Here is a 10899-nt window from a genome sequence, read left to right as displayed (position 1 = left end):
TTTGGCATATACATATAAGTAGTTCTCTCTTTAAAATCTTGAGATAGTTTCTTCTAACAGATCAAAATATACCCTAAATCTCTAGTGTATGGTTTTGTTCTACTCTCCTGCCTGATCACATTCTCTCCCTTTTTTTTTCTTTTTTTTTAAATCCTCTTCTTTCTTTTTTCAAACAACTTCTTATCAATTCCTCTTATAACATTTTTTATAATTTTCATCTTTACAGTCCTATTCCATCCCTTCATCATATCAACCCTTATTTTTGTACATATAAATTTTTCTTTCTTTAAAACTTTGGGAGGCACTTTCTTCTAACAGACCAAAATACACCCAAAATCTAGTGTGTGGCACTGATCTATGCACCAGCCTGATCATATTTGATCATATTCTGTTTCATTTTGTGTTTTGTTCTGTTTTTGTTTGTTTTTACCTTTTTCTTTTTCTTTTTTTTTCTTTATCTTTTTTCTTTCTTTCTCTTTCTTTTCCCCTGGCTTCAGGTCTTTCCTGATTTGTTTAGAGTATATTTTCTGGGGATGTTACCCTGTTAGCATTTTGTTCTCTCATTCATCTATTCTCCTCTGGACAAAATGACAAGACAAAAAAATCACCTCAACAAAAAGAACAAGAGGTAGTACCGACTGCCAGGGACCTATTCAATACGGACATTAGTACGATGTGGGATCTAGACTTCAGAATCATCACTTTAAAGATACTAGCTGGGCTTGAAAAAAGCATGGAAGTTATTAGAGAAACGCTTTCTGGAGAAATAAAAGAACTAAAATCTAACCAAGTCGAAATCAAAAAGGCTATTAACGAGATGCAATCAAAAATGGGGCGCTAACTGCTAGGATAAATGAGGCAGAAGGGAGAATTAGTGATATAGAAGATCAAATGATGGAAAATAAAGAAGCTGAGAAAAAGAGAGATAAACGACTACTGGATCAGAGGGCAGAACTTGAAAGATAAGCAATACCATAGGACGAAACAACATTAGAATAATTGGGATCCCAGAGGAAGAAGAAAGAGAGAGGGGGGCAGAAGGTATAATGGAGCAAATTATAGCAGAGAACTTCCCTAATTTGGGGAAGGAAACAGGCATCAAAATCCAGGAAGCACAGAGAACCCCTCTCAAAATCAATAAAAATAGGTCAACACTCTGACACCTAATAGTAAAACTTACGAGTCTCAGAGACAAAGAGAAAATCCTGAAAGCAGCTCGGAAGAAGAGATATGTACCTACAATGGTAGAAACATTAGATTGGCAACAGACCTATCCACAGAAACCTGCAGGCCAGAAAGGACTGGCATGATATATTCAGAGCACTAAATGAGAAAAACATGCAACCAAGAATACTATATCCAGCTAGGCTGTCATTGAAAATAGAAGAAGAGATAAAAAGCTTCCAGGACAAACAAAAACTAAAGGAATTTGCAAACACGAAACCAGCCCTACAAGAAATCTTGAAAGGGGTCCTCTAAGCAAAGAGAGAGCCTAAAAGCAACATAGACCAGAAAGGAACACAGACAATATACAGTAACAGTCACTTTACAGGCAATACAATGGCACTAAATTCATATCTTTCAATAATTACCTTGAATGTAAATGGGCTAAATGGCCCAATCAAAAGACACAGGCTATCAGATTGGATTAAAAAACAAGACCCATTGATATGCTGTCTGCAAGAGAATCATTTTAGATCCAAAGACACCCCCAGATTGAAAGTGAGGGGGTGGAAAACCATTTACCACGCTAATGGACACCAAAAGAAAGCTGGGGTGGCAATCCTTATATCAGATAAATTAGATTTTAAACCAAAGACTGTAATAAGAGATGAAGAAGGAAACTATATCCTACTTAAAGGGTCTATCCAACAAGAAGATCTAACAATTGTAAATATCTATGCCCGTAACATGGGAGCAGGATTATATAAGGCAATTAATAAGAAAAGCAAAGAAACACATTGACAACAATACAATAATAGTGGGGGACTTTAACACCCCCCTCACTGAAATGGACAGATCATCTAAGCAAAAGATCAACAAGGAAATAAAGACTTTAAATGACACATGGACCAAATGGACTTCACAGACATATTCAGAACATTCCATCCCAAAGCAACAGAACACACATTCTTCTCTAGTGCCCATGGAACATTTTCCAGAATCGATCACATCCTAGGTCATAAATCAGGTCTCAACTGGTACCAAAAGATTGGGATCATACCCTGAATATTTTCAGATGACAATGCTTCGAAACTAGAACTCAATCACAAGAGGAAAGTCAGAAAGAACTCAAATACATGGAGGCTAAAGAGCATCCTACTAAAGAATGAATGGGTCAACCAGGAAATTAAAGAAGAATTAAAAAAATTCATGGAAACAATGAAAAGGAAAACACAACTGTTCAAAATCTTTGGGATGCAGCAAAGGCAGTCCTAAGAGGAAAGTATATAGCAATACAAGACTTTCTCAAGAAACAAGAAAGGTCTCAAATACACAACCTAACCCTACACCTAAAGGAGCTGGAGAAAGAACAGCAAATAAAGCCTAAACCCAGCAGGAGAAGAGAAATAATAAAGATCAGAGCAGAAATCAATGAAATAGAAACCAAAATAACAGTAGAACAGATCAATGAAACTAGGAGCTGGTTCTTTGAAAGAATTAACAAGATTGACAAACCCCCGGCCAGACTTATCAAAAAGAAAAGAGAAATGACCCAAATAAATAAAATCATGAATGAAAGAGGAGAGATCACAACCAACACCAAAGAAATACAAACAATTATAAGAACATATTATGAGCAACTCTATGCCAGCAGATTAGATAACCTGGAAGAAATGGATGCATTCCTAGAGATGTATCAACTATCAAAACTGAACCAGGAAGAAATAGAAAACCTGAACAGACCTATAACCACTAAGGAAATTGAAGCAGTCATCAAAAATCTCCCAACAAACCCTGGGCCAGATGGCTTCCCAGGGGAATTCTACCAAACATTTAAAGAAGAATTAATACTTATTCTTCTGAAACTGTTCCAAAAAATAGAAATGGAAGGAAAACTTCCAAACTCGTTTTATGAGGCCACCATTACCTTGATCCCAAAACCAGACAAAGACCCCATCAAAAGGAGAATTACAGACCAATATCCTTGATGAACATGGATGCAAAAATTCTCACCAAAATACTAGCCAATAGGATCCAACAGTACATTAAAAGGATTATACACCACGACCAAGTCGGATTTATCCCTGGGCTGCAAGGTTGGTTCAACATCCGCAAATCAATCAACATGATACAATACATTAACAAAAGAAAGAACAAGAATCATATGATCCTCTCAATAGATGCAGAAAAATCATTTGACAAAGTACAGCATCCTTTCTTGATCAAAACTCTTCAGAGTATAGGGATAGAGGGTACATACCTCAATATCATAAAAGCCATCTATGAAAAACCTACAGCAAATATCATTCTCAATGGGGAAAAACTGAGAGCTTTCCCCCTACGGTCAGGAACGCGGCAGGGATGTCCACTTTCACCACTGCTATTCAACATAGTATTAGAAGTCCTAGCCACAGCAATCAGACAACAAAAAGAAATAAAAGGCATCCAAATCAGCAAAGAAGAAGTCAAACTCTCCCTCTTTGCAGATGATATGATACTTTATGTGGAAAACCCAAAAGACTCCACCCCACAACTGCTAGAACTCATACAGGAATTCAGTCAAGTGGCAGGATATAAAACCAATGCACAGAAATCAGTGGCATTCCTATACACCAACAACAAGACAGAAGAAAGAGAAATTAAGGAGTTGATCCCATTTACAATTGCACACAAACCCATAAGATACCTAGGAATAAATTTAACCAAAGAGGCAAAGGATCTGTACTCAGAAAACTATAAAATACTCATGAAAGAAATTGAGGAAGACACAAAGAAATGGAAAGACGTTCCATGCTAATGGCTTGGAAGAACAAATATTGTGAAGATGTCAATGCTACCTAGAGCAATCTACACATTCAATGCAATGCCTATCAAAATACCATCCACTTTTTTCAAAGAAATGGAACAAATAATCCTAAAATTTGTATGGAACCAGAAAAGACCCTGAATAGCTAGAGGAATGTTGAAAAAGAAAAGCAAAGCTGGTGACATCACAATTCCAGACTTCCAGCTCTATTACAAAGCTGTCCTCATCAAGACAGTATGGTACTTGTTCAAAAACAGACACATAGATCAATGGAACAGAATAGAGAGCTCAGAAATGGACCTTCAACTCTATGGTCAACTAATGTTTGACAAAGCAGGAAAGAATGTCCAATGGAAAAAAGACAGTCTCTTCAACAAATGGTGTTGGGAAAATTGGACAGCCACATGCAGAAGAATGAAACTGGACCATTTCCTTACACCACACACAAAAATAGACTCCAAATGGTTGAAAGACCTCAATGTGAGACAGGAGTCCATCAAAATCCTAAAGGAGAACACAGGCAGCAACCTCTTCGACCTCAGCCGCAACAACTTCTTCCTAGAAACATCGCCAAAGACAAGGGAAGCAAGGGCTAAAATGAACTATTGGGACTTCATCAAGATAAAAAGCTTTTAAAGGCACAGCAAAAGAAACAGTCAACAAAACCAAAAGACAACCGACAGAATGGGAGAAGATATTTGCAAATGACATATCAGATAAAGGGCTAGTATCCAAAATCTATAAAGAACTTATCAAACTCAACACCCAAAGAACAAAGAATCCAATCAAGAAATGGGCAGAAGACATGAACAGACATTTTTCCAAAGAAGACATCCAAATGGCCAACAGACACATGAGAAAGTGCTCAACATCACTCGGCATCAGGGAAATCCAAATCAAAACCTCAATGAGATACCACCTCACATCAGTCAGAATGGTTAAAATTAACAAGTCAGGAAACGACAGATGTTGGTGAGGATGTGGAGAAAGGGGAACCCTCCTACATTGTTGGTGGGAATGCAAGCTGGTGCAACCACTCTGGAAAACAGTATGGAGGTTCCTCAAAAAGTTGAAAATAGAGCTACCCTACGACCCAGCAATTGCACTACTGGGTATTTACCCCAAAGATACAAATGTAGGGATCTGAAGGGGTACATGCACCCTGTTGTTTATAACAGCAATGTCCACAATAGCCAAACTGTGGAAAGAGCCAAGATGTCCATCGACAGATGAATGGATAAAGAAGAAGTGGTATATATATACAATGGAATATTATGCAGCCATCAAAAGGAATGAGATCTTGCCATTTGCAACGACGTGGATAGAACTGGAGGGTGTTATGCTGAGCGAAATAAGTCAATCAGAGAATGACATGTATCATATGACCTCACTGATATGAGGAATTCTTAATCTCAGGAAACAAACTGAGGGTTGCTGGAGTGGTGGGGGGTGGGAGGGATGGGGTGGCTGGGTGATAGACACTGGGGAGGGTATGTGCTATGGTGAGTGCTGTGAATTGTGCAAGACTGTTGAATCACAGATCTGTACCTCTGAAACAAATAATGCAATATATGTTAAGAAAAAAAAAAAGATAGCAGGAGGGGAAGAATGAAGGGGGGGAATTGGAGGGGGAGATGAACCATGAGAGACGATGGACTCTGAAAAACAAACTGAGGGTTCTAGAGTGGAGGGGGATGGGAGGATGGGTTAGCCCGGTGATGAGTATTAAAGAGGGCACGTTCTGCATGGAGCACTGTGTGTTATGCACAATGAATCATGGAACACTACATCAAAAACTAATGATGTAATGTATGGTGATTAACATAACAATAAAAAAATTCTTTTAAAAAGAATTGGTTGCTTACTATTCTAAGTAGTGAAATAAAGAAAGAAAGAAAGAAAGAAAGAAAGAAAGAAAGAAAGAAAGAAGGAAAGAAAGAAAGAAAGAAAGAAGGAAAGAAAGAAAAAAAGAAAGAAAAAGAAAGAAAGAAAGAAAGAAAGAAAGAAAGAAAGAAAGAAAGAAAGAAAGAAAGAAAGAAAAAGAAAGAAAGAAAAAGAAAAGAGGAAAAAATGGAAGGCGGGGAGGAAGGGCTCCCAAATATCACACTCTTTAAGGAGATGCTTAATTTAAATGTTTGAAATATCCTTATGGGTAAAGACATAGATTTTTAAAATGGGAAAAATGAGGACTACAACAAATTTAAAAGCTTTTCGCACAGCAAAAGGAACCATCAACAAGACAAAAAGGCAATGTACTGAATGGGAGAACATATTTGCAAATGATAAATCCAATAAGGGGTTAATATCCAAAATACATAAAGAACTTATACAACTTAACACCAAAAACCCCCGAAATGATCCAATTAAAAATAGGCAGATGACCTGATTAAACATTTTTCCAAAGAAGACATGCAGATGACAAACAGACACATGAAAAGATGCTCAACATTACTAATTATCAGGGAAATGCAATTTAAAACTACAATGAGATATCACCTGACACATGTCAGAAGGGCTAGAATCAAAAAGACAAGAAATAACAAGTGTTGGTGAGAATGTAGAGATAAAGGAACTCTTGTGCAGTACTAGAGGGAATGCAAACTAGTGCAGCCACTGTGGAAAACTGTATGGAGTTTCCTCAAAAAATTAAAAATAGAATTACCATATGATCCAATAATTTCACCACTGGGTATTTATCCAAATATGAAAACACTAATTCAAAAAGGTATACATACCCCTATGTGTACTGCAGTGTTATTTACAATAGCCAAGATATGGAAGCAATTCAAATGTCCGTGAATACATGAGTGGATAAAGAACATGTGTGTGCTCTTTCAATCACACACACACATATATACATATGTATATATATAATGGAATATCACTCAGCCATAAAAAACAATGAAATCTTGCCATTTGTGACAACACGGAAAGCCTAAAGGGTATTATGCTAAGTGAAATAAGTGAGACAGAGAAAGACAAATGCCATATGATTTCCCTTATATGTGAAATCTAAGAAAACAAAGTAAGTGAATAAACAAACCAAAAAGCAGAAACACACCCATAAATCCAGAGAATAAACTGATGGTGGCCAGAGGGGAGTGGGGGGGTGGCATTTCTACATTTAAAATGTAGAAAAGGAGAGAGGGAGATACAGGTTTCTAGTTATGAAATGAATAAGTCACAGGGATAAAAGCTACAGCAATGAGAATATAGTCAATGGTATATAGTCAATGGTGACAGATGGTAGCTACACTTGTGAGCATAGCATAACATATAGACTTGTCAAATCACTATATTGTACACCTGAAACTAAAATAACATTGTGTGTTAACTATACTTCCATTAAAAAATTGGGAAAGATGAATAAGAATCTTAAGGAAAAATGTTAGTAAATCCCACTCAATTTAATTTAAATAAACTAATTTAAATCAATTTAATGTAAATAGGTCTTCAAAAATTAAAATATATTCATGCTGCTCATTAGTTAGAAAAATTCTCTCCTTGACCCAACTCTAGTTAGACTTCTCCTGAGCTTTTCAGCTAGACCTTGACTTTAGGCCTCTGTGTTTATATCTTCATTGTCCAATTTTTGCAAGAATCCTGCTAAGCTGTTGTAACCAGCATCTCCCATCCTTGATATTTGATCATCACTGATATTTGATCAGGTTCCTTATTCTCCAGCATGCCCTGGGTGCTGTCTGATCACCTTGGCTAGAGCAAGAATCCTGTTAGGCGTGGTTAGCCAGAGTTCTCCTTTCCTCCTGATGTTTCCTCTAAGTAATTTTCCATCCCCTGACTCTCACTCTGTTCATTGGCTATAAATTCCTACTTGTCCTGGTTGTATTTGGAGTTAAACTCTCTCTCTCTCCCACTACAAAACTCCACTGTAGTAGTCCCTACATCTATTGTAGTGGTCCTGAATAGGGTCCGCCTTAACCACTCTTCAACAAGTATCAGATGAATACTTTCTTCTTTAACAGTTAAGGTGCCATAACTAGGACAGAATCATATTCATCACTGAACCCCTGTACCTCTTATCTAAGATCCTCAGTGCATGCGTTTGAAGCCTTTGTCTTCATTCCTAACTAATTGATCAGGAATCCATTAGTGAGTGACTCTGAGGCCATTGCTGTGTACAAACGTCCATTAAAGCTGGTAAGGACGGATTTTAATTCTTAAGATCTAAGTATACTCTAGAAGCTGAATTAGAGTTCCAGACAAAAAGAAGCTGGTCAAATCCTCGGTTTTTCTCTTTGTAAAACTCTTGGTTAGAGTCCCATGGAAGTAGCTGATTGTAAGAAGCTGAGTCAGAGGCCCAGGCTTCTCTTTTAGAAAGGCACCCGCTGGACTAGAAGTTCTATCTGGCTGTCTGCCTCAAGTGGGGATTATTCCCTGACTCTTTGACTGGAAGTTCTTCTCCTTGACTCCTTGTTCTGAATGGAGATCCACTCCTAGACTCCTGGGCTGAAAAATGTTTCCTGTTTATAAGGCCTCTTTATTCTCTCTTTGATCCTATTCCTGCCATGGGAACTTTTCAATCACTGACACCCCCTTCTTGAACCCTGCTGACTACATGTTCCATCAACTCTGTCCACCTCTTTCTTGTTGGCATGATTTACTAAGGATAATTTGATCTTCAGTATCCTCTCTGGGAAACTTAAAATCTCCCCAAATAGTTTCCTCTAAGACCTCTCCTTTCTCATCACCTCCACTCTTCCCTCCTCCTTCTACCACCTTCAGTTTTTCCTTTAGTTCACTTAAATCCTTTGATATGCCCCCTTCAGAACCCTACCTCTTCCATCACCTCTCTTCACCCCTCCCAGGCCTTTCTTTTCCTGCTCCAGCAACTCAACTCTCTAATGTTACTGGAACCTTAGGCCTCCTGCTGCCATCAGGGCTCTCAAAGGACTCTCGGTTCTCTTAAAGCAACTACTTGAGGCTGAAAAGGAAAAGGGCTAATTAGAAATAGAATGAGTATTTTGTTGGCTCAGATGGCTTTGCAGACATTCAGATAGTCACTTCATGTTTCCTCAGTCATGCATTTAAAATGTAGTCAACAGCCTCCATGAGAATTCACACCAGGACAAAAGAAAATGTTAAAAGTCTTCTTCACAAACATTGGTTAAAAAAACAAAAAACAAAAAAACAAAGCTTAGTACTTATTGACTAGGTAACCTCAACTTGTTCTGTTTTTGTCAGAGACAAAACAGATAAAAAGGTAAAGATGAGCCAGTGAGTTTTATATTATTGTACTGACTGATTCATGACTAAAATTTTATAATGGAAAGCTAGAAGATGTCTGTTTGCATCTACATGTATATTTATACATGTATGTTTATGTATGTATGTAATGTATATGTGATGTTTTTCTACCTCTGGATGGTATTATCAAATTAATTTATAAAATACCTTAAAGGAGTTCTATTCAAATTGACTTAGAGATAAGTGAGTGAATATATAAATTAAATCTTCCTAAAACTCTCAGAAAAACAGGAACCAATTCAAATGTTTCTCAAGTTCAGAGATTTGGATAAGTATTTGAAAAATACAGTTATTTAAAGATTTCTGGTTTGCTAAAAGCAGCTGTGTCTTCTACATATCAGCATTAAGTATAATAGGAACATGCATTCTTATTCTACTTGGGTTTACTAATCAAGTAAGGTTAAAAATTGTTAACAGGGAAATAACTTGAGATGATCGCTAGCTTGGTTTGGTGTTATAGTATGTCTGCTTAAAAGAAATTTCCAAAATCTTTTTGGTATCTTGCAAAGTAAGTTAAGCAACCTAAGTAATAAACATTCATTATACATCTAAATCATTCCTAAAGAGAGAAAATACTCTAGAAAAGATAGAGATGAAATAGTGAAACATTCATTTATGGATACAAATTTAAGTTTATATATTTATGCATCTTATTTTCATACAGTACAGAGAAGTTAAATATATTTGGGTCTGTTAATAAACATGAGAAATTTCACTATGAGGAAACCATACTATGAGCACATACCTGTAAGGGTGAGATGATATATTCATAAAATTTGCTACACTGCTCGTATAGAATCCTGGTATGTGACAAACAAGTCACCATTGTCTATTTTTAGTTTTCTTTGTAAAAGAAAGATTACTAATGGTTAAATATTATAATATATGTAAATGAAACTATTGGAAATCATAAAAGTGAAGAGAACTTTTCATGAAAAGTATGTATGTAGGATGTATCTATGGTTTTGTATCTATGTATCTAAGTATGTATCTACGGTTTTGACAACAAAAAAGAAATGAATTTTATTCTAAAGGGGAATGGCTGGTTGTTACTGAATTAGAAAGGAGAAAATGTAGGAAAAAACCTGAATGTATGTAAAAGAGTTGGAAATGCTTTGCAGAAAAGAGATCATATCTCATGTAGTTAAGCTGGCTAAGATCTAAATGAATTTTTTAATAAAAAAATGCACCTTCATATAAAAATGTACTGCTATAAAACTACAACAACAAAGTTTTGTTGGATTATCAGTCTGCTCTTAGGTTGTAAAAGGTTTTTACCTTGAGTAATCTACATAGAAAACCAAAATTCCATGTATTATCAGAATAGTTTCTTGAGCTTTATGTTACCTTTTATCATGTTCTTGATTACTTAAGAGAACCTAAGTATTGTTTCATAATCATCAGTAAGCCTATTTAATTAAATGCTAAAATCTTGCTACATTTTTGACAATTTTGCTTTCCCAAAATCTAATACTAAATGAAATCTTCTTGTTCTCACACTGACTTTGAGATTTCCCAGAGGGCTCCTGGAAAATCTTATAGGATTTGTTCTTTCCCCGTGTTAGGCCCCATGTCAGGCCCTGTGCTCAGCAGGGAGTCTGCTTGAGATTCTCTCCCTCTGCCCCTTCCTCTGCTCTCTCTCTCAAATAAATTAAAAAATCTTT

This window comes from Phoca vitulina, unplaced genomic scaffold, assembly GCF_004348235.1.
Source record: "Phoca vitulina isolate PV1807 unplaced genomic scaffold, GSC_HSeal_1.0 scaffold14, whole genome shotgun sequence".
Taxonomy (NCBI): domain Eukaryota; kingdom Metazoa; phylum Chordata; class Mammalia; order Carnivora; family Phocidae; genus Phoca; species Phoca vitulina.
Note: the sequence above shows the minus strand (reverse complement) of the source record.